At 49.0% G+C, this 24,885-nt stretch overlaps 1 pseudogene; it reads right to left on the bottom strand.

Moving 5' to 3' along the window:
* Nucleotides 1-14,947: 14,947 nt before the first annotated feature.
* On the bottom strand, nucleotides 14,948-15,702 carry LOC111095373 (annotated as a pseudogene).
* Between the last annotated feature and the right edge of the window lie 9,183 nt (nucleotides 15,703-24,885).

Genomic DNA, 24,885 nt, shown 5'->3' with positions numbered 1-24,885 from the left:
CCTGCCATTTGGGGGATGCCTAAGGAGCTCACGAACAATCCCCATCCTGCTGGAGGAGAGGCACTCCCCATCATGCCAGCCAGGTGGACACCTCCAAGGTCTACATGCAGTAGAACACACTCTACCCCCAGACCCAATCCATTCTACCCAGTGTACCTCTCCCCCAGGCAGAGCTGCTGGACTCCCATAAGGCTTAGAGTTGTAGCTAAACATCTACTTCAGTTCTTACTCCTAGGGTCAGCATAAGGTCAGTGAGGCTGGGAAAGGAGATAAACCAAAAGGTAGATGCCAGGCCCAGCCTCTCCCAAGCTACAGTCATTCCCAGGAGACTCCATGGTGCTCACAGCCCACCTCCCATTAGAGACATGAGGGCCTGTAGTCCTACACAGCTTTGTTTATCTAACATCAGAATCTACTGGTTTCCACACCTCTGCCACTAAAGCTGATCCTTCCTAAGCCAGTTCTTCCTGGCTTTGCGGCCTTTTGCAACCAGGGGTCAGCCATTCAAAGACTGTGCCACGGGTACCAGTTCCCTACTCCCCTTGCCTTCCCCCGTTGAACTGGCCTGGAAGCAGAGCCAGTGGTAGAGCTCCTGGGCCCTGGGGTCTGAATCCTAGTTCTGCCCTGTGTCCTCTTTCAGAGCTGCTTTCCTCCATCATAAATCTAGGATTCATGACGTCTACCTCCCTGGGATTAAAGAGGCTAACCCGTGTCAAATACCCAGAACAACTACTGAGCCCAGGTGCCTTCCTTAGTTCACCACTTTCTCCCAGGCGCATTCAACACCACCTTCCTCCAGGCCCACCCCAGCCTTCTGGGAACCTGTGGAGGGCATGAAATCACCAGGAGGATCCACACCCCTACAAATCGGTGCATCGGATTTCATCACCTTAATTTCTCTTTCAAAGCTTTGTATCATGTGACTTTTATATACCATCATTTTAACATTACACATTCTGTAATTTACACCTGAATACATGCTGGGAAAATAGTTTTTAAAAATGAAGTAGGGGGGATCCCTGGGTGGCGCAGCGGTTTGGCGCCTGCCTTTGGCCCAGGGCGTGATCCTGAAGACCCGGGATCAAATCCCACATCGGGCTCCCGGTGCATGGAGCCTGCTTCTCCCTCTGCCTGTGTCTCTGCCTCTCTCTCTCTCTGTGACTATTATAAATAAATAAAAAAAAATTTAGAAGTATGTAAAGTGTGCGGAGCCTGAGGAAAGTCTCTCTTCCTTCTCTCTCTCCCTTCCTTCCCTATTGCTAACTGTTTGGACCATTTGCTTCCAGACTTGTTTCTATGTTAAATATATTACAAGCATGTGTGCACACACAGAAGTATTTCAATGTCACAAACAGAGCTTTAGTGAATATCCTTGAATGTATCTTTTTCTGTAGGATGGACTCCTAAAAGTTGGATTGCTTGGTCAAAAGGTATGTCCCACCCTATGCCAGTTCCAGAAGGGATGAAAACAGAAGGAGCCCAGCCGAGGATGAAGGATTGAGAAGGGGAACTCCCTGGATATTTCCTGTGCCCCTGGATAAGGTGTGGGGGTGGGGGGCAACCAGCCCCAGATGCAAGACCTCTCCTGGTCATCCTCTCTAGACCGACAGGCCTCCTTATCTTTATCTCTCTTGGAACTCCCACACCTTTGGTAAAATGTATTTGATTGTTCCAGCCTTTCTCAGATAAGGGAGAAACCCAGTGACCACTCTTAGGCCAGAACTGTAAGGAGGAAGGAGCGCCCCCTAGAGGCTAGAATGATGGAGGAAAGCCCCTAGGACACTCACTGTTCTCTTACCTCCCAGTTCAGATGTGCACCTGCATTTCTCTCCTGTTTGGCTCCAGACCTTGGTACTTGTGGTTCACCTAGAACCTGAAATTAACAACCCAGTGTTGACTCCCTTCCTCAAAATGACCTGGAATTAGGCTTCTTTGTTTCCAACAAAGGTCTCTGTCCCCAGTACCTACATGCCCCCTATGCCCTGTTCCTTGGCTCCACCTACCTTTTCCCACCAGGCAAGGGGGTCCGATTCCTTTCCCACCAATTGGATAAAGTCCAGAACTCTTAACATTGCCAAATTTGATTGTAAATATCAGAAACCTAACTCCACCTAGCTTAACAAATGTAGGTACTTATTGGTCAATTTCCTCAAAAGACAGGAAGGGCAAGGAGGGCTCAAGATGCCACTAGGACCACCTCTCGATCCTGACACCTTGACCTTCCGAACAAGGTTTGCCTAGGGCTTGTGGACCCCTGGCTTCTGTTTTCACAGTCCTGTGACTACCCTGTTGGTTTCCACTGCATCATGAACATTCTTTGTTCCAAGTTCCTAACAGAGAGTGTCCCAGGGGTCCATCCCTACTCCCAGGGCTGGCTTCAGGGGTGTGACACTTGAGAGTCACAGGGCCCCATGCTTGGAAAGGCCCCCATTCTTGGTTTACTGCTAAGCTGTCACCATCTTAATAATTGTTGAACAAGGGGCACCACATTTTCATTTTGGACTGTGCTGCATGAATTCTGTACCTGGTCCTGCCTAATGCTTCTAAAAAGTGCACTTTGGGCTGCCTGAGTGGCTCAGTTAAGTACCCAACTCTTGGTTTCAATCACATCATGATCTTGGGGTCTTGAGATCGAGCCCCTCATTGGCCTCCCTGCTCAGTGGGGAGTCTGCTTCTCCCTCTGCCTCTGCCCTTCCCCCTGCTCATGCTCTCTCTCTCAAATAAATCAATCTTCTTTTAAAAAGTGCACTTTTCAGGTGTGCATAGGGGAGAGGAGTATGTAGAAGAATCTGGTGTCCCAGGAGAAATTCACAGGGTCTGCTACTGCAGCTCATGTTGTTATGTCAGAATGATAGTCCTTGCTTGCCTCTGCCCTGGACCCAGCACCACTACCACCACCACCACCATCCACCCCAGCTCAGTCCTGGGTATCCTTCACCGCCTCCATGGGTGGGAAAGGCCTCAGAGATCACCTCCTCTGGAAACGGGCACACAGAGCGTCAGGAGATAGCTATGGTCCCTCAGCCAGTTAGTTGGTGCACAGCCAGGCTCCTCAAGGTCCTTCTGCTCCGTGTCTTTCCAGTAGAGTGGGTGTTCATCTTAACCTATCCAGCTTCCCAACCACCAGCCTGTGGCTCTCAGCCAAATTCCACCTAAAAAAGCATTTGGCTTCTGGGGTTGAGATCACTGTTGGCCACCCCTCCCTGAGGGGAGAAGTGGGGGAGGAGTGGGCCACAGGCTCTCCTGGCCTGGAGGAGGAAATATCAAGATTGGCCCTGTGACAGCGGTGACACCTGCCAGCCTGTATTAGGCTGTCTGCTAAGCACCTCGCATAAACACCTTATGAGCTCACTTATTCCTCATAACAGCCCCATAAAGTGGTTACTATTATCCTTCCTGCTCCTCTGACCCTGCCCCATTTTACTTTTAGATTGTATTTATTTATTTGAGAGAGAGAGAGAGATAGCAAGAGAGACAGCATGACCAGGGGGAGAGAGGGAGAAGCAGGCTCCCTGCTGAGCAGGGAGCTGGACGTAGGGCTCAGAGTTCTATCCCAGGACCCCAGAATCATGGCCTGAGCTGAAGGCAGACATTTAACCAACTGAGCCACCCAGGCACCATGCCCTCACCTCCATTTTAAAGATAAAAACATCAAGGTTTTTTAGAAACAGGGCTGATGCAGATCTTTAATAAAACCCAACACCCATCCTTCTATAGAGACTCTTTTCAAAATGGAAAGATGCTTCATAATATAATAAAGTATTTATTTCTGGATAAGAGCTTTCAGGATACTTAATAGTGAAGCACCGAAACACTTCCCAAGGCTGGAACTTCGTGGGTCTGCTTCTAAAGAGTGTCCCAAGACCAAGAAATCCTCGCCTTGAGCATAACTAACAGGATCAGAAAACACAGGGCAGCAAGCATGGCTGCTATTATCCGATGCTGTCTAGATGCTCTGAGAAGTACAATGAGACATGACTTAGCAATTAAAGTACAGATACTGGGCCAAGAATAAAATTCATCATTAATAGCAGGTAATATAGGGCAGCCCCGGTGGCACAGCGGTTTGGTGCTGCCTGCAGCCCAGGGTGTGATCCTGGAGACCTGGGATCGAGTCCCACGTCAGGCTCCCTGCATGGAGCCTGCTTCTCCCTCTGCCTCTGTCTCTGCCTCTGTGTGTGTGTGTGTGTGTGTGTGTGTGTGTCTCTCATGAATAAATAAATAAAATATTTTTAAAAAAATAGCAGGTAATATAGCTTCTATCCAAGATACTTAGAAATTAACCCAAAAGATATTAAGATAAAAGATTTCTCTGCAGTGGCCAGAATTCAAAGGAAAAGAGCAGTGCTATAGACAATCAATGACCACTTAGACAATATAATGACAAAAATCACATTAAGTGACAGGTACTGGGCTCCAGGTGAGTGGGGAACAGGCACATTTCCAGGGTGACCAACCATGTCTCGGCTTGCCCAAGACCCTCCTAGTTTTTTTTTTTTTAATTTTTTTTTAAATTTATTTATGATAGTCACACAGAGAGAAAGAGAGGCAGAGACATAGGCAGAGGGAGAAGCAGGCTCCATGCACCGGGAGCCCGACGTGGGATTCGATCCCGGGTCTCCAGGATCGCGCCCTGGGCCAAAGGCAGGCGCCAAACCGCTGCGCCACCCAGGGATCCCGACCCTCCTAGTTTTAACACTGAAAGCCTTGCATCCTGGGAGCCCCTCAGTCCCAGGCAAACCAGGCTGGCTGGTCATCCTACATTTCCACACCCATGCACATGCGAACACACACACGATGTGTCACATTGTCTCCTAGGCCCTGAAGCCATTCTCTGCCTTACATCTCCCCGAGTTTATACCTGGGCAGGGAGCCCTTCCAGCTACGGTCCGCAGAGGTCCTCTTGGGGACTCACACTCATGCCCACACTGGGCAGAAGGGAGACACCAGAGTCCTGTGGTTCCTTCTCCTCCGTCACAGGCACATGTGCCCCTTCCCTCTCCTCTCACCATTCTGCTTCAGCTTAGGCTAAACCTACACAGAAGCAGCCTCATCTAAATCTCCCCAAAGCCCTGTGAGGCTGGCATTATCAGCCTCACTTTATTGGAAGGGAAATGGAGGCTCAGAGAGGTTAAATAACTTGTCCCTGATCACACAGATAGCAGATGGCGCAACCAGGTTACAAACTGTGCCCTATCTGACACCAAAGGCCAACTTGTCCCCACAATACAAGAGCTTCCATGAAAATAAAGTCTGGTAATAACAAGTTACATACGGGAAACTGAGGAGCCAAACATCCCTGACACTTGAGAAGCAGAAAGTGAAATATGATATTCCCCAGAGCCACTGGGGGCTGCTCCATTCCCAGGATAAATGTGAGGCTAAATGCAAAGCGGCACACTGGTTACCAAAAGTATTTGGGGCTTTCTAAATGTCAGCCGCAATGATCATGAATCACTCTTCTTAAAGCTTTTAATCCAAAGTAACCCCCCTTGTCCCCTGCCTCCTCTCCTGATTCATCAAGCCGCTTCTGCTGGCTGAATCACCCTCTGGAGTTATGGGTCTAACCATCCCCCCTCACTCTCCCATCCCCTCACCCCACCCCCATTTACCCATCTCTGATCTAAAGGGAAAACTGTCATTCTCTTCTCTGGGGAGTTGCATCCTATGTGTCCTCAAGCCTGGTTGAAGGAGAGAGAAGACTTTAGGCGGGGAAGAATCTGGCCTAAGTAGCTGTGCAGCTGGAAAAAGTCAAGGTAACAGGCTGGGCCTCATCATAACCAGGGTTCCATATTCATCCCTTCATGTACAGACTCTATTTAGCATCCGGCATGTGTAGGCACTGGGTAGGATACTGGGGATACAGTGATAACAAAAGAGCCCCTGCCCCCACAGAGCTCATAATCTGGGGCGGGAGGCAGGCATCGTGTAACTTCACAAGAGCATAATTACTAGCTCATGAGTGTTGTGACGTACAAGGAGCTCTGAGTATGTATCATGGTAGGAAATGATTTAATCTTGGACAGAGGAGAGTAAGCACCAGGAAGTTTTCCCTGAGCTGAAAATGGGTAGAGAGCTGTTTTTCTTGCCTGACACCATTCATCCTCCTTATAACTATACCTAATTTTCCTCTGGGAAACCAATCACTCCTACTATCACTTCAAATTCTTTGGGTAGAACATTTAGCATGTGCCACTTCCTTGACCATGGAAACTAATTTAGAGATAGGCACATGAGCCAATCCAGAGTTAATGAGTATTGATGTTATTGGCTGAACCTCTGATGAAGCCATACATGATGTCAGGACTATGCTGGGACTTTTTAGCTTTAATATAATAGCCAATGACTTCTGATTTTGTTTAAGTTTCTTTGGGTCCAGTTTTTGGTCTCTTGCAACCAAGTGTCCTATCTGGACTAGGAGGATGAGTCACAAGTAATGAGATAAGGGGTGTCTGGGTGGCTCAGTGGGTTAAGCATCTGCTTTCAGCATAGGTCATGATCCCAGGGCCCCTGACGGAGCCCCACATTGGGCTCTCGGCTCAGTGGAGAGTCTGCTTCTCCTTTTCCCTTTGCTTTTCCCCCCACTCTCTCTCTATCACTCTCTCTCTCTAATAAATAAATAAAACCATGAGAAAAAAGAAGTAATGAGATAAAAAAAAAATAGGAAGAAAAATTCCAGGCCGAGATAAGAGAAAGTAGAGTACAAAGGCTCTGAAGTGAGAGGAAGGAGCAGGGTATGTTCAGGAACCAAGTCCCTTCTAGGCTTCTGGCCACTGTGCTAAAGCTCTTTTATAATAATTTTCTTTTAAGGGACACCTGGGTGGCTCAGTGATTGAGCTTCTGCCTTCGGTTCAGGGCATGATCCCGGGGTTCTGGGATCGAGTCTCTCATCAGGCTTCCAGCAAGGAGCCTGCTTCTCCCTCTGCTTGTGTCTCTGCCTCTCTCACTGTGTCTCTCATGAATAAATAAACAAAATCTTTAAAAATAATAATAATTTTCTTTTAAGGCTTCACACCAGTGCTCCAGGATAGATGTGTTATCACTCCTATTTTATAAACAAGTAAGCTAAAGCCCACACAGGGAAGGTGACTTGCCTGCTGTCACACCTAGGCCTCTCTGACTCTGAAACCTACGCTGTCCATCTTCATCTTACATGCTTCTGTTCCATGTATGACGTTGGGTCCTTGGTGCATTCCCTCTGTCCCACTCCCAACCACGATGAGCTGGTTTCTAGCTTGGTGAGGCCAGTGGAGGTGTCAAAGAGATCAGAAGGCAGGAGGAAGGGCAAAGCCACTCTGGCTCAGGCCGCGCGAGTGGCAGTGACTGCAGCTGGGATGGTGGCGGGAGTAAATGGGGCAGGGGACGGGGGACAGCAGCTCTAGCAGCTCCAAAATGAGGCGTGTGGCTCCTGGGACAGCTTCCTGGTCCCTGAGTAACACCCTTGTCATGTTTTTGTTCTTCCAGGCCTTCCAATACCTTTGTAACCAATTCCCTCCTTTAAAACTGCTCTGCCTCAAATATCTCCAGTGGTTTCCACTTGCCCGGCTGGCCACTGATTGACCCAGGCACTGACAGGAAGGACTCTTGGGACCTGCCTCTGTCGTTGGCGAGGGTATGGCTGCCAGCCGCTGCCAGGGTGGTCTGCTGGGGTCAATGAGTAACGGAGAAGGCGGTGGTGGGATCTGACCTCACTTCTGTCTGCCTTGATGGCTCTGCCCCACTGGGCCACAGCATTTCCCCCTTAGGGTTATGCCTGGGTGGAGACAGACAAACTTCAAGGGCCCAGGTGAGCTCTAGAGAATTCCATCTCAGACCTGCCATGGACATACAGTGTAGCAGAGGGAAAAGTCTGCACAGGCAACCAGAGTTCGGGTTCTAGGCTGGAGATCACCCAGGTCAGATGCAACAGGTGTAATGAAATAGCGAGCCTGAATTCAGAGTCACGTTCCCCTCTTGACTACCACCGATTTCTGTGTGGTTTGACTTGTGGAAACCTGTCCTACTGCCAGGTCCCCACCTACAGGAGAAGCTGAGCCTTGGCAGACGTGGCCGGTTTCCTATGCAACAGCCCCTCAGCCCTCCTCACCACTTCCCTCTCCCCTTCACCAGCTGCAAGACCCTTCCCGGCCCCAGGCCCCAAGCCGGTGGTGGTTGGTCTCAGCCAATCCTGGGAACCCCCCTTCCCACCCCAGCGATTGGTTTAGTCTGGACACGTGCCAGAACCTGGTCAATGAGCTACCCAGAGGGGCACCTAGTAGTCTCCTGCCTCTGGAGTGGCTGGCTCAGAAGGCTGTCTGGAGCTGTTGCAGCCACCTGGCCAGCATGCCGGGAGGCTGCCAACACCTGAGGGCAGCAGGTGGAAAGACGGAGAGAGCCTGTGGCCTGTGTCCTTGCTGTCTCCAGTGCCATCACAGAGCCGCTGAGTTAACCAAGTCTGGACCCGCCTGAGGCTGCAGTCCTTGTTCCGTGGTGTAATTGCTTTTGTTAAGCTATTTTTAGGTGGGTCTTCTGTTTGCTGCAGCCAAGTGCATTCTGCCTTACATGCTGGGCTCCCAGATGAATTTCCTTGTGTTTTTTTTTCTTTTCTTTTTTTTTTTAGGTCTAACATCCCGTGATTCGATGTCTTCTCTTTTCTTTTTTTTCTTTTCTTTTTATTTATTTATTCATGATAAACACAGAGAGAGACAGACAGACAGACAGGCAGAGGGAGAAGCAGGCTCCATGCAGGGAGCCCAATGCGGGACTCGATCCTGGGTCTCCAGGATCATGCCCTGGGCCGAAGGCAGGCGCTGAACTGCTAAGCCACCCAGGGATCTCCTGTCTTCCCTTTTCTTTCTTTCTTTCTTTCTTTCTTTCTTTCTTTCTTTCTTTCTTTCTTTCTTTCTTTCTTTCTTTCTTTTTCTTTCTTTCTTTCTTTTTTTTAAGATTTTATTTATTTATTTTTGAGACACACACACACACACACACACAGAGGCAGAGACACAGGCAGAGGGAGAAGCAGGCTCCATGCAGGGAGCCCAATGTGGGACTCGATCCTTGGACCCTGGGATCACGCCCTGGGCCAAAGGCAGATGCTCAACCACTGAGCCAGCCAGGCATCCCCCTGTCTTCTCTTTTCAAAGAAGGAAACCACAACTTGGCAACAGGGGAGTTGTCCAAGGTCTCACCATTGGCATGTGCTGGTCAGGACCCCCAGTCCACTGCATTCTCTCCCACTCTGCCCCAAGCCTTTCATACAGTGACGAAGATCAGTGCCAACCAGTCCTTGTTTCTAAGAAATGATTCCATTTACCACTCACCTACAGCTTCTCTGAGCTAAAGGGGAGTATGGGATTGGATCAAGATGTGCCTAGATGATTGTCCACCCTGTTGCCTCCCCCTCTCCATGCATGTCTGGGGACCCAGTGGAATACCGGAGTCTGACTCTTCCCTAGCACATAATTAGCAGGCTTGGCAGTGATGGTTGTGCCAGTTTCTGTGGGCCACCCAACCACCACGCTGCCAGCTGCAGCTAACCCAGAAGATCAGAAAGAATGAGTTCCAGAAGGCTCCTCTTCCTTCTGAAGTGTGAAAGCTTGCCAGTGCCCATATGAAGGCAACAAAGAACGCAGTGAATCCTGATTTCTGACCTACCTTCAGTAGGAGACCAGACTTGTGTAAATTCAGTGGTCTCCTGGCCCACGGAGGCAACTTCAGAGAGTCTCCTGGTTGCTGGCCAGCCGAGGGGCAGAGCCTGGGAATCTCTGCTGGAGTTAACCCTTGGCCAAAGTTAAGCAGGGGATGACAGGAGAAAAGCAAGGAGAAGGATTCTTGCCATCCACAAAGTTGGTTAGAGAAGCAGGGAGAACCAGAGTCATGTCATTACAGCAAAGCATTTTTCTTTGTATTTTTTAACTAACCATGGCTATCTAGGCATATAAAAACTAGACTTTCTTTTCCCTCATGGTGCTTATTCTGGAACCCTGGAAGACTGGGTCAGATTTGGGAAGTGCAGAGGGAGAGTCACAGAAGGTGCCTACAGCCCAGGAGCCTTTTTCCTCTCCCCTAAATCAGGCTGATGATCTAGGCTTCCTTTCTGGTATCAGATAAGGGCTTTGGTTGCAAGTCACAGAGTCCAACTCTGGCTACCTTAAGCGAAAAAAGAACTTTTGAGAAGGAATAGTGGATGCTTTGGGCTACAGGCAGTCTACTAACGTTAGGGCTTGTCATCTCACATAATAAGAAGTCAGGCTATAGGTGATTTGAGCACTGGTCCAACAGCCTGGTGAGGTCCTCATGGTACCAGTTTCCAAGATGACCCCAAGGATCCCCACCTTCTGACCTTCACAGCCTCCGTAGTCCTTCCAACATTAAATAGGGTTGGCCTGGGTAACCACTAAGATACTGCAGAAATGACAGCAGGGGTCTTCCAGGCTAGGTCATCCAAGTCATTGTGACTTCCACCTTGTCCCTGCTCTCAGATCACTCACTCTGGGGGAAGCCAGCTGCCATGTGGTGAAAGCACTCAAGCAGCTCTAGGGAGAGGTCTGTGTAAAGAGGTGCTGAGGCCTCCTGCCAAAGCCTTGTGAATGAGCTATATTAGGTACGGACCCTCCAGCCCCCATCAGGCCTTCAAAGGGGAGCCACCCTGACCACAGCTTAACTGAGACCTTGAGGGAGAACCTGGCCAGAACACCAGCTTAGTCACACCAAAATAGATGTTGGACTGAGTGTTTGTGCCCTCCCTCACAACATCTATGAAGTAGGTTTCATGATTCCCCCAAGCTACACGAAAGGAAACTGAGGCACAGACAGGACATGGCTAAGGTGAGATACAGCAAAGCCCTCTCTTCAAGAATTAGTCTGGGAAAGCTTGCCTAGCTCTGCTCACCTGTATGCACCTCAGAGATTCCCTGTTCTATGCCACCTGCTAGAAGCTTCCAAGTCACTCAAGAGTGGGCCCGAGGGGAAATTCTGACACCACCCCACCCCACCCCGGCTCACTAAATCTGCATCTGCACAGAACCCTGCTTGTGCCCTCATCCCCTGCCTGGCAACCCACTCTCAAGTCTCATCAACAAACCCAGACAGTTCCTGGGCTGCGCAGGTGCACCTGAAGGCCGTATTTCCAGGAACAGTGATGCTTTGTTGGAAACAAAGGCACCCGGGGCATGATGCAACAGCCCCCGGGGGACTGTCCCCTTCCCCAGGCAGCCCCGGAGAAGTCCCCATAGCAGCAAGTCCCATGCACAGCTATTGCCAGCAACACCATCTGCGGCTGGGTTTCTCCTGGGGCTTTAGGCTTATGCAACTTTTCCTCAGATTTAATATCCTTTCTCTTTCTGGTCTCTATGTTCATTATTATTTCTGGATCTGAATGGATTTTGCGCCGCTCACACAGCTAAACAACTGGGGAGGTGGGGGGCAGAGCAGGACGTGGGGCAGACAGCCACCATTCCTTTAAAAACTCTTGGCTTTCAAATTGCTTTCTAGGAAGGGAATCACTTTATCAAGGGAAACAAAAGCAGGAACCGCTGAAGCCTTTGGTGGGGGAGGCAGAAACCCCACCAGACTCCCGGGGAGCAACCCCTGAGGCATCTCTGCGGAGGACTTTGCACATTTTCAGGTGGAACCCACCTCGCCACCACCCTACCACCCTCCCTCCCGTGCCTGGCAGCACACCAGAGCTGATTTCCAGCACCCTGGCATCCATCAAAGCTCTTGACCAATTTCTATACCATCCAGATTAGGTGTAGCTACAAGTGGCAGAAAACCCTACATAACAGAAGTTTGAACAAGATGGGCATTTCTTTTTCTCTCCAGTAAATGAAGCTCTGAGGGAATAACCAGCGATCCAGACTCAGGTGATTCAGACTCAGGACAGTTTGAGTCACCTGGAGTCAAGGTGTCAGCACCGTCCAGTCCTATGTGATCCCCCTCCTCCCTTCTCCCTTCTCCTTCTCCTTCCCTCCTCAGACACGCCACATACCGGAGATACCATTGATTAGCAAAATGGGCACAGTTCCTGCATCCAAGAGCTTACAGTCTAGCTGAGGGGCCAGAAAATTAAACAATCCTGTACAACAGGTATGGAAAGGACCAAGACAGGAAATCAAGGAGCTATGGGAGGCCTGGAACAGATTCCTAGTCCAGACTCGAGGATTCAGAGGGCTTCCTAGAGCTGGGTCCTGAGGGATGAGTAGGAGTTGGGTCCCAAGAGATAAGTAGAATGAGCCAAGCGAGAGGAGGGCATGTTTGACTATATGGAGCAGCCTGTAGAAGAGCCACAGGCAGGAGAGAAGGTGACTCCTTCATGGGCCTGGAAGCAGCTCAGTGGGGTTGGAGCTGGGTGAGGGGAGGGGATTGTGCTGGGGAGTGGCTAGAGATGAAATGAGGGGTATCATCAGGGGCCAAATTGGAACCATCCTCATGAGCTGTGATGAGGAGCTTGCATTTGCATAAAAGTACTAACTGGGTCATCTGCTTCTTAACCACTCAAATGCCCTTCCCCAGCCAGGCTGTCGTCCGGAGTGGTGTTGGGTGGGTCCCACCATCAATCTCCCTGGTGTGCAGCAGCTGAGAAAGACGAGGCTATAGCTGGGCCCCTGGGAAGGTGTCCTGCCTGGTCATACCAGAGTTGAAAATGAGCCAGTCTGCTCACTGCTACGTTGTGAGGCAACAGGCCACTCGGTGAAAGGATGTCCCAGCCCATGCCACATGCCCACCATCGGGTACACACCTCCTCCCCCAGCTTCCAGAACTAGGTTCCTGCTTCCCTACCTCCCTCTGGCCGGGAAATGCTCTGATGGCCCATTCAAGCAGGACCTCAGGATAAAGGACTTGGGCGGCCTCCACCAGGGGAACACAAGTGGTGGACACCCACTCCTGGATGGAGGATGCATATCACTCCAGACCTGGTGACATGGAGCGTCCCGTGCTGGTGGTGGCTGTTTGCTGGCAGGCCTGGGAGGGAGCTGTGTGGTTTAGGGCCTGCCTGAGCCATCGCAAAGCTGTCGTGGTTTGGCATATTTCTTTATTTTCTCTAATTCAATTGAAATCTGACTCCAGGCGCCGCTCAGTGATCAGTGATAGTGATCCCACTGAGCTAGCAAGAAATTCAATCTCGGGCATATCACTGGGCTTCCCTCCCTCAACCTCAGTGTTTGGTCAAGGTCCCAAAGCCTGGACAATCCAGCCTCCCAGCCCTCATGCCCCTCAGGCTCTGGGGCTCGGCTGGTTAGGAGGGTGTAGGAATTGTGGGGGAGAGGTGTGAGCCCTGTGTCTCCTGTCCACCGTCCCTGAGTGTACCCGGCAGCCACTCCCTCCAAGGCCTTGTCACCTCCTGGACACTGCCTAGTGGACACTGCCTAGCAGAGACACAGAGCCTGTCCCCACCCTTGCCTCTTGTGTTACACGCTGCCCTCTTCCCTTCTCCGTGAAAACCTCTCCCTCTCCTTCCTGGCTCTTCTCAAAGGCCCACCCTTTCTTCCTTTTTCCGGAACATGTCCCAGAGTCTCCATAAAGAGTCAAGGTTATTGCAAAAGGCTAAAACAGCCACTGACTTCCAGAAGCTCCAGTGCTCTGGCCACTAAAATACTCAAGGCAAGGAATATTCAAAGGACTGGATCCCTGCTCCGAAGAGCCAGAGGGAAGAGAAATACAAAGCCAGTGAGCACCATTAAATATCTCAGTCATCGTGATGAAGAATATAGTTCTTGATGTAATGGGCACTGGGGTTGTCCATCTCCCTCACTGCCGGGCTCCCTCACCTGCTGGCTTTATCTGGCTCAAGCTCCCCTCACCCAACATCTCCCTGGGAATGGATCCCCCCCGCCCCGAGATGCTGCTGTAAGAGAGACAAACTCAGAATCTTAGTGACTCACGACCACTGAGATTCATCTTCCACTCACAGCATAAGTCGGCTTGGGGGTTGCTCTGTTCCATGTGTCTTCTCCATCCTCGGGTCCAGGCTGGAAGCAACGCCCCCCTGTGACTCCTGCCGTTCTCTAGGGAGGCCAGCTGGTTCAGCGGTTCAGAGCATGGCCTTGCACTCAGGCCCAGGAGGAAATCCCCGCGTCATCAGACTTAGTGCTTGCAACACCTGTGTGAGTTAAGAAGCACTATTGCTCTCATTTTACCAATGAGAAATATGAAGCTCAGAGAGGTCAATTATCTTGCCCAAGGTCACACAGGGATGTGAAGAACTAGAACTAGAACTCGAGCATGGATCTGTCTGGCTCCAGAGCCCATACTCTTCCTTTGCTCTGTCATTCTCACCCTACAAAGGAGACTCACGCTCTGCCAGTTAACTGTGGTGGGCTGAGCACAGGCTTGCAGTACTCTTTTCTCTCCAAACCCCATGGAAAAGAGAGTAGAGAAATAAAATATTTATCAAACAAAAAGGACAAAGAGAATGAGAACAGCAACAATAGAGATGAGAGATGTTAACAAAGGTTTGGAAGATAAGAAGCAAGAGGGGCACCTGGGTGGCTCAGTTGTTTAAGGGTCTGCCTTTGGCTCAGGTCATGATCCCGAGGTCCTGGGATCAAGTCCTGTGTCGGGCTTCCTGCTCCTTGGGGAGCCTGCTTCTCCCTTTGCCTCTCTCTCTCTTTCTCTCTCTCTCTCTGTCTCTCATGAATAAATAAATGAAATCTTAATTTAAAAAAGAGAGAGAGAGAGAAATAGAGGAGGAAGACAGCCAATGCCAAGAAAGCTCAACACTGAGGAATCAGAAGATTCGGTTACTGCACAAGATGGGGTGGAGGTGGCTCCAAGACAGGAGGCTGGCTAGGTTGAAGGCCTGGAGTTAGCACCCCCTCCCCTGCCAGGTGACTGCCCCCCTCCCCATTCCAGGAAAGAGCCCTTTATTCTGAGATTGAATCAGAGAAATAGGCAGGTGGAGGGGAAGAGGCACTGGTTTTTTTATTTTTATTGTTTTTGTTTGTTTTGCGTTTATTTTATGCAGAACTTACTCCCAGACCATAAGTTTTTGTCTTTTCAGTTTCTTCTGGGATATCTTTTCCTGCTATGCAACCTCCTCTTCTGGTTTAGGAACAACCTGCTCTCTTTCAGTGAGGATCATCTCGATGCAGCAGGGAGAGCTCACGTAAGGGTGAATCTGACCTGGAGCCCTGTGAGTTCTATGCTGCATCTTGGGGCTTTGGTCACCTGGATGTGCTCAATGTGCAGAGGCTCTCCACCTAAACCCTTCCATTCAGCATTACTCTGCATTTTTAAAAAAAGATTTTATTTATTTATTCATGAGAGACAGAGAGAGAGAGAGAGAGAGAGAGAGGCAGAGACACAGGCAGAGGGAGAAGCAGGCTCCATGCAGGGAGCCCGACGTGGGACTCAATCCCAGGACCCCAGGATCACACCCTCGGCTGAAGGTGGCGCTAAACCACTGGGCCACCAGGGCTGCCCTTACTCTGCATTTTTAAGCACGTGCAGTAAGATTCAGCGCTCTTGTGGGGCCACCCACCCGGTGTCCAGCCCTGCTGTTTGGCCTGGCCACACCTGCCAGCTCCACCTCTGTAGCGACAGAATGGCACGCACTGCTTCTGCCAAGTGACAGCCTTCAGATACTCGATGGTTTTTTGGATATGCATACCCTTGATGGCCTGGGCAGTTTCGGGTGTGTCTTGACATGAACACAAAGATATGAACCTCCTGATTTGCATGATTGTGTAGGGTTTTCTGGGTGTCAAGCAAATAGCGAACCATTTTCAGAGGTCACCTTGGGCTGCCTAGGGAAAGAGCAAGGCACTGTATTTGGACAGAGGGATTCAGTGTAAGTTTATAACTGTAGGCTGAGAACCACCTCTTCCCACTTTGTGTTGTTCTATTCCCAGTATTCTCCCCACCCTGGACCATTCCTGGACCTGGACCTCCCTGCCCTGGACCTGGAAACTAGACCATTGCTCTCTAGAGAAACATAGTATCTCCCCTACCCCCCCAAAAAGAGATCTCTAAGTACTGTTGTTTGGTCATTGGGCATTCCCAAATGTGTGATCCTGGCTCAGTCACCCCACAGTCAGACCCATGCCTCATCCCTCGAAGCCCCCAGTATTCAAACAACTTTTCAGAGCCTCTTTGTTATGAATGAAGGAAAAACAAAGGATCACTCGATATCTGAGGAAAGCACCCAATATGGAAGACAGAAGTAAAAAGAAAAAAACAAAACATAGCAAAAAAGAGTGGAAGGCCCAGAGACAAGGCAGATGGGCAGAGAAAAATGATGCCTGAAAACCATTAATGTCCTTACTGGCAGGGGCAACAATATTGCATCCCAGAAACAGAAAGATGTTAAAGACGAAGACAATCTCATCATAAGGAAAAAGCTTTTTAAATTTAAATTATGATGGAGAGAAAAAAATTGATAGAGCAGTTGGAAGATGAGCTTATGGGACAATTTCCAGAAGGGAACAAAACCACAAGGAAGAAAGGTGAGAAAAGTAGAAGGTAAATTCAGAAGGTCCAACATTTGAATAATAGGTCCAGAAAGAGAAGAGAGGAAGTGACCCAAGAAATTAATTAAAACTTCCCAGAGCTCCATGACATGGAATTGCAGATCCAGAGTCCCACCTAGAGCACCTGGGTGGCTCAGTGGTTGAACATTTGCTTTGGCTCAGGTCGTGATCCTGGAGTTCTGGGATCGAGTCCCATGTCAGGATCCCTACAGGGAGCTGCTTCTCCCTCTGCCTATGTCTCTGCCTCTCTCTGTGTGTCTTTCGTGAGTAAATAAATAAAATCTTTTTTAAAAGTCCCACATAATTCCCAGCACAATGAATGAAAAAGAAATCCATTATGATATTAGAACACCAAGGATGAAGAAATTATCTAAAAGCTTCCAGAAAGGAAAAAACAGTCCATGCACAAGTGGCCAAGAATCAGAATGAATGGCATCAGATTTCTCAGTACCAACGCTGAAAGCTAGAACACAGATGCATAGTCTTCAAAACGGTAAAAGAAAATGATTTCCAAAAGTAAATTCTATTCCCTGACAAACTAGCAACCCAGGGTAATGATAGAATAGAGACATTTTCAGATATGCAATGCTTTGGGAAAATTTTATCTCCTCCAAAGGGAGTAAACCAAGAAAAAGAAAGATAGGGAATCCAAAAGTAGGGGATCCAGGCAGGCAAACAGTGCAGGAAAGCTCTGGGAGCAGCCAAGCAACAGGTTGGAGGGGGAGGGGAGGGGAGGAGCGGGGAGGGGGCCTCTAGGAGGAACATCTCCAGGAAAAATGTGAATCAGACATGGGGTCTGAGCGTTTGAACCCACAGAAACTAGGTTTAGGATTTTTTTTTTAAGATTTTATTTTTATTTATTCATGAGAGACACACAGAGAGAAGAGAGAGAGAGAGGCAGAGACACAGGCAGAGGGAGAAGCAGGCTCCATGCAGGGAGCCTGACATGGAACTCAATCCCGGGACTCCAGGATCACACTCTGGACTGAAGGCGGAGCTAAACCGCTGAGTCACCTGGGCTGCCCTAGGATTTTTTTTAGAAAAGAATAATATTCTTTAAACATTTGGGGAAAGGGGTGCCTGGGTGGCTCAATGGTTAAGCATCTGCCTTCAGCTCAGGTCATGATCTCAGGGTCCTGGGATTGAGTCCCATGTTGGGCTCCATGCTCAGGAGGGAGCCTGCTTCTCCCTCCCCCCTTCTCCCCTGCTCATGCTCTCTCTTTCTCTGTGTGTCTCTCAGCTGATGAATAAATAAAATATATATATTTTTAATTTTCAAAAAATTAAATCATGGAAGGGGAGGTGGGCAGGGGGTGAGGGTGACTGGGTGATGGGCACTGAGGGGGGCACTTGATGGGATGAGCACTGGGTGTTATTCTATATGTTGGCAAATGGAACACCAATAAAAAACAAATTTATAAATTAAAAAAATTAAATCATGTGTATGTAGAAAGCTGATTTGAATGGAAGGAAAAAGGAAGTAAGTGAAGGTGGGAGGCAGTGAATCAGGGAAACTTCCCCCCACCCCTCGCCCAGCCATTCCAGCCCTGTTGGGGGCAATGACCCTTTCTGACATCTGATGCAATGGGAAAATGAGCAGTGCTAAAGAGAGGAGTCCCATTCTGGGGAGGACACCTTCCTGTGGTGGCACAGGTGATAGGACCAGGATTATTTTGTTTTCAGGTCCTACCTTCCCTTTGAGCCCCTGTTCTCCTTGAAAGAAGGAGGCCCCCAGCAGCAGCAACACCCAATCCCTCCTGGGGTTCCGCTTTCTGCAGCCTTGGATCCCAGGATCCAGGCTGTGCTGGGGTCCTTCCCCTTCGAGCTGAGCCAGCTGCCTAGGTTACTCACTGCCCCTGGGAAAGGCTGAGAAGGAGCAGCAAAGGCATCCACCCCACCTGGTGGAGGAAGGCAGATTGCAGGCTGAAGTGTCTGGACTTTGGCCACCACTTCCCTGTTGGGAAGCATCACTACTTGCTACTTGGTGAATGTAGGACAGTCCTCAATTTTATCTTCCTCTTACTTCAACTGCTCCGTGACTAGGCACCTTTGATTCCTACCCTGGAGCTATTCCAGTTGTTCCCTGCTGTGTCATAAGCCATCCCAGACCTAGTTGCATCAACTAGGTTTGTTGATGCCACCATCTGTTATGGTCTAGGAGTCAGTGTGCCGGGGATTTGGATGGGGTACTGTAGGGCTGGCTTGTCTCTGTCCCACGACGTCTGAAGCCTCAGCGGGGAAGGCTCACGTGGCTAGGGGCTAGAACCAGCTGGAGGCTTCTCCACGCCTATCTAGCATTTTGGTTGGGATGACAAGAATGTGCCACCTCTCCACATGGCTCATGCTTCCTCAGAATAGTGGGACCTATGGTGGAAGATCAGAGTGTCAAGAGCAAGTATCCCAGTGAACAAGGCCAAACTGCCTGGCCTTTTATGACCTAGTACCACAGACTTGGATGGCTGTGTCCTCCCGAAGTTCATGTATTGAGATATTAATCCCCAGTGGGGTGGTATTTAGTTGTGGAGACTTTGAGAAGTAATTAGGCTTAAAGATTTTATCTATTCAATTTGAGAGAGAGAGAGAATGAGTCGGGGGGAGAGGCAGAAAGAGAGAGTCCCAAGCAGACTCTGCTGAGACTGAGCCAGACACAGGGCTGGATCTCATAACATTGAGATCAAGACCTGAGCTGAAATCAGATGCTCAATGGCGGAGCCACCCAGGCACCTTTGGGAGGTGATTAGGGTTAGATGAGGTCGTGAGAGTGGGGCCCTCATGATGATATTGGTGCCCTTATAAGAAGACAAAGAGACCAGAGCTTTTTCTCTCCCTGTCGTGGGAGGACACAGCCAGAAGGCAGCCATCTGCAAAGACACCAAAGTCCTTGCCTTGGACTTAGCAGCTCTGGAACTGTGATAAATAAACATTTGTCATTTAAGCCAGTCTGTGGTGTTTTGTGATAGCAGACCCAGTTGACTGGGACACCTGGACTCAGAAGGCCCATAGCACCATTTCACCAGACTCTATTGGTCTGAGTGGTCATGAGCCTACCTGAGAAAGGAGGACACACGCTGGCCTCTGGATGGGAGCAGCGTGACAGAATGTGGAGCCGTCTTGTAAGACTCCTGCAGACACTCAATACTATTAGAATCAGAAAGATTTACTTAACGTACTTTATACATATAACTGTTCACTGAGTAGATGAATGAGGAAGCCAATGTATCATGATGGTTAAGAGTCTAAGATTAAGGGGCTCCTGGATAGCTCAGTCGGTTGAGCCTCTGACTCTCAATTTCAGCTCAGGTCACAATCTCAGGGTTGTGAGATTGAGCCCCCTACTGGGCTCCACACTCAGTGGGGACTCTGCTTGGGATTCTCTCTCTCTCCCTCTCCCTCTGCCCCGCCCTGCCCTGTCTGCAAGTGCGCACACACATACTCTCTCTCTCTCTCTCTCTCTCTCTCTCTCTCAAAAAAAAAAGAGTATAAAATTAAAATCAAACAGAACCAGGCTCAAACCCTCGTTCAGCCACTGAGCTGTGTGTCCTGGAACAAGACACCTCACCTCTCCACATCTCAGTTTCCTTGCTGGCAAAATGAGAATAATAATACTTACCTTATAGGGCTTGGGTATGGGTTTTTGTTTTTGTTTTTCCTTGAGGATTACACAGGACAGCATATGTGAAGAATTTGTGCCACAGTAGGCATTCAGAAAATGGTAGTCTCTTTTTCCAAAGTTATTTCTGAAGATAAATTTCCCTTATTTCTCTTGCCTCAGACTTAACTTAGGTATATTACCACAGCACATTTTTACAGATAGATGGAAAGAATAGCTGCCTTTCAGGGGACAACACCCACATTCTTTGGGGGGAACGGCTCATCCCCCCGCTGCCAACCAATGCGTCTAAATGGAAGATGCCATCTTCTGCCTCCCGGTCACAGTGATTGCTCAAGGAGTTGACAAAAGAGCCAGACTGGAGTAATCACATCCCACCTTCCATCTTCGTGACTGGTCTGGAGAAGGGCACTGACCCCAGAGGATCAATCATACCCTTGGAGATGTGCCCCTTTATTGTCAACTAGCGTTAGGGAAGCAAGCTGCCATGTGAATCCATGACTTTCTGACAGCCACCATCCCAGCCTTAGGGAGAAACCAATCCAGCAGAAAGAGGTCACCATGCAGCAAGACACAAACTCAATGAGAAGCAGGGATGAGAGGTAAACCGAGAGTGCTGGTGGCAGGAAGTCCCAGGGCCCAGTGCCCACACCTGTCTGCCTGCACCTTTCTGGTGAAAGAGCCCATTCCTTCTATTGGTTTTCTGTCACTTGCAACCACAAGAATTCTGGGTCATATACAACTCTGATTCATATTTTTTTATTAGAAAGATAAATTGTTCATAAACCTCCGTACTTCACTGATACAAGGAAACAATGTCATGACTCTGACACACCTTACAATCGATAAGAGCATAGAGAGCTTACAGGATGGTACTGTCATCTGTTGAAAAAAAAAATCTGTGTATAAGTAGGCTCCTGTAGTTCAAATCCATGTTGTGCAAGGGTCAACTTTGATATATAAATATATATATCTTGGGACGCCTGGGTGACTCAGGGGTTGAGCATCTGCCTTTGGCTCAGGGTGTGATCCTGCGGTCCTGGGATCAAGTCCTACATTGGGCTCCCTGCAGGGAGTCTGCTTCTCCCTCTACCTCTGTCTCTGCCTCTCTCTCTCTGTGTCTTTCATGAGTAAATAAAATCTTAAATATATATATGTGTGTGTGTGTCTCAAGTCACTATATTGTATACCGTAAACTTATACAATATTATATGTCAATTATATCTCAATAAAACTGGGGGAAAATTGCAAAGTAATTTTGATACATTAAAAAAAGGCAAGAGGTGCCCGCCACCTTGAGCTTCCTGAACACTCTTTACAGCTCCAGTAGCTGAACATAATTCAGTGAGCAAGGAAACTCTTGCCCTTTTCAGGCTTTCTCACCTCTGGGCTCTGTCCTAACAGGATGACCCTGGGCCCAACCTGCAGCTTGGCCACCCTGCACTCAGGGCTGCTGTCCAGAACAGCACTGTCCCCTCTCTCCGCCCCCCCACCCCATCCCAGGCTGAGACAAAGAAGATTTGAGGAGATTAGACAGGCGTGCCCTCAGGGCACTGCCCAGAAAAGATCCCTTGAAAGCCCTGAGCTTTGATACAGTTCATTTCTCCTCTAATAGAGGCGTTGGCTTTGGGAGGAAAAAAAGTTTGGTTAGAATATAAACAACCAATGTCTCTAAAAGTAGAAAAGAATCTTATTCAGAAGCTAAGCTTCAGAAGATAAAAGCAATCTTTAGTTTATAAAGTGAGTTTCCCATCCCATCCCTAAGTGACTTTTCTCTTTTTAATGGAAAGAAAAACAGAAAGGGTTTCCTTGGGGAAAACTGTGTCCTTGGTCAGCTGGAGCCCAAAGGCAGGAGCAGCCTCCTGTTAGAGCCCCTGGCTCACTCAGCTCGCTTCCGGGGCTCAGGGCAGGCAGTAGGGGCCCCCACCACGTGTTTCCTGACACCCAGCAGAGTTTTTGACATTCTGTGTGCAGTCCGGGGAGCAGCTGTGACCTGTGCCTGTTCCCTGTCTCACTTCCAGGTGAGACACCTGTGCCACCTTGAAAAGATATGGAAAGCGTCTGTCCCAAAAGAAGGCAGAGAGCAACATAAGCCTGCAGAAGGAGGTGGGATCTGTTCCGCAGTCTTTATGGGATGACCTCTGCCTTTTTCTTTTTTATGCTGTGAATATAATTTGTAATGCGTGGCGTGTGAAGGGTGTTGGGGAGCTGGCTGGAGACGGGAAGAATGTCCTTCTAGCTCCATCATGCTGTTCTCCAAGAGGAGGGGATCAAGATCCATCTGGGCAGAGGCTGCATTTCAGCTGGAGCCACATTTACTGGTGGGCCAGGCCGTGAAACTCGGACAGGTTCCATGAGGCTCATCAGCCTCTTTCCTGTTTCTGTGGGCCTGAGATGTGTTGATGCGACCCTATCTTGCTCCTTCCCTCCTTCTTTCTCTGGCTGGTGCTTTCTTGCCCTGAAGCTGTGAAAATTAACAGAGGGAGACCTCAGGAGAACAACGGAGTCAGGGGGTGGGCAGGGGGAGCTCTCATGCAAATCCAACAGCAAGAGATACCTTGCTCACCTTGCACCCGGTTACTACTTTGTTGCTGCCCCAGCAGGAGGAAGAAGGGCTCTCCTCATCCCCCAGCCACAGCTCAGTCAATGACAAGCCTCCATACATCCACATCCCAGTCTACACTGATGGACTTTGGTGTTTCAGCAGCCTTTCCTCTATAAAAGAACCTACTACCTCTCCTTTGTTCTTGCTAGTCCCGGATTGCAATTCTCTGCTCCTCTCAAATAGACCCATCTTCTGCTGGTAAAATAACTGGTGGTTTTAGTTATAAGGTTGACAAAGCTAATTTGGAAAATTTTGCAGCTTGGCCATGTGGCTCTCTCTCCAGTTCCCTCTCACGTATATTAGGACTCTCCTTCTTCTAAGTCTTGGTGGCAGGTGGGTGGTACATTCCAGATTTGGACTTTGTTGGAGGGAGCAGTCCTATTTAGGGCTCCAGTGGAATGCACCGGCTCCAAATTGCCAAAGAATCAGGAATGCCGGGGATGATAGGCACCTGGCTAATAATATCTTGTTTCCCATTCGTTCATCAGGAACCCCGTGGGGAAGAGGCAAACTTGCTCTTTCTTCCCGCCTGCTTTGTTCTTCTTGTCCATTGGTAGGGTGTGTGTAATGAAGACACCAGGTAATGATGTAAACAAGAGAAACATCATTCTTGGGCCACAGGGGGTCTGCACTGTCATGGCAGCCCCGCTCTACAAGGACACCAGAGACCCATATGCTTTCTAACCTGTGGCTGCCCCATCTTTAAGGATTGGAATTCGTCTCCATCTAAGTGGGCTCATCTTCCCATCTGTATTCCAAATGCTGTGGAGCAAAACTGAAACACTGGGGACGTGGAAGATGAGCCCCTTCATCTAAGGCAGGGGTCAGCCAACTATAGACTTTGGGCTGACCAACTCTTTGTAAGTCCAGTTTGATCCAAGCATAGCCACTCTCATTTGCTCATTGCCTAATGGCTGCTTTCAAACTACAAGGACAGAGTTGAGTAGTTGCAAGAGAGATACTATGGACCACAAAACCTAAAATATTTACTCTCTGGCCCTTTCAGAAAAAGTCTTCTGACCCTTTTTCTGACACACGATCCAGAGGCTGCTTATTTGACTCACATGCAGTTGACTAGATCCTAGTCCTGTGGCCACACCTAGTTGCAAGCGAAGCTGAGAAATGTAGTCTTTATGCTAGCTGTCCATTTGCCCAGCTAGACCTTCAGTGATTTCTAAAGGAAAAAGTGGGGAGAACTATGGGAGGACCACCAGCTATATTGCATATGCTGGGTCATGTGTCCTTTGGTCAGATATTGGTGCCTTTTATTTTAATATTCTGAGCTTATAAACCGGATTCCTGCTACTCATTCATGTTTGTGTTTGTTTCTTTTGTTATCTGTCTCCCTTTCTCATTGGGACATCTCCTGTGGCAGAACCAGAGTTCCATTCAAGAGCCGACTTTCCTCTCAGAATCTTCTTCCAGAACGCCTTTATCTCCATGTGTGGACTGAGTGCCTGGCCGTGCCAGCCCCCACTTCACTTCACATCACAAAGTCTCTGCTGCCATGGTTCCTCCCACTTCACCATTCCACATCTTTGTCAGAACTTGGTCCAAAGCAGCAATTTCTGGGGCACCTGGCTGGCTCAGTCAGCAGAGCCCACAACTCTTGATCTGGGTTATAAGTTCAAGCCTCATATTGGGTGCAGAGATCACTTAAAAATAAAAATCTTGGGACTCCTGGGTGGCTCAGTGGTTGAGCATCTGCCTTTGGCTCAGGGTGTGATCCTGGGGTCCTGGGATCAAGTCCTGCATCGGGCTCCCTGCAGTGAGCCTAATTCTCCCTCTGCCTATGTCTCTGCCTCTCTTTGTGTGTCTCTCGTGAATAAATAAAAATTTAAAATAAATAAAAATAAAAACCTTAAACAAAAGCAACAATACCCTTTACCTCTGGGGATGGAAATCACCCTCCAGGCAAGTTATAAACTTATGTACCCTTGATGGTAGGCAAGTAGGAGTCCTAACAGATGTCCCAAGAGATCAGATCCCACCCACCCCATTCCTAGCCTATCTCTGGTCCCATCTGTGCTCTGGGACAGGACTTTCTCCTCTTCTCTCCCTCCTGACATTTCACCCTCAACACACAAAAGCCCTCAGCTTGGAGTGTTTCTGAAGCAGGCATGTAGATTCTTAACACTCTCCTCATAGGTCCGCCTCTTTTAAATATGCTCGCTAGGCTACATCCAATCTCTAATCCCATCACATCATCTTGGTTACACCCA

This window comes from Canis lupus, chromosome 3 (genome assembly GCF_011100685.1).
Source record: "Canis lupus familiaris isolate Mischka breed German Shepherd chromosome 3, alternate assembly UU_Cfam_GSD_1.0, whole genome shotgun sequence".
Classification (NCBI taxonomy): domain Eukaryota; kingdom Metazoa; phylum Chordata; class Mammalia; order Carnivora; family Canidae; genus Canis; species Canis lupus.
The sequence above is the reverse complement of the archived record's forward strand: the minus strand, read 5'-3'. Positions and strand labels throughout refer to the sequence as shown.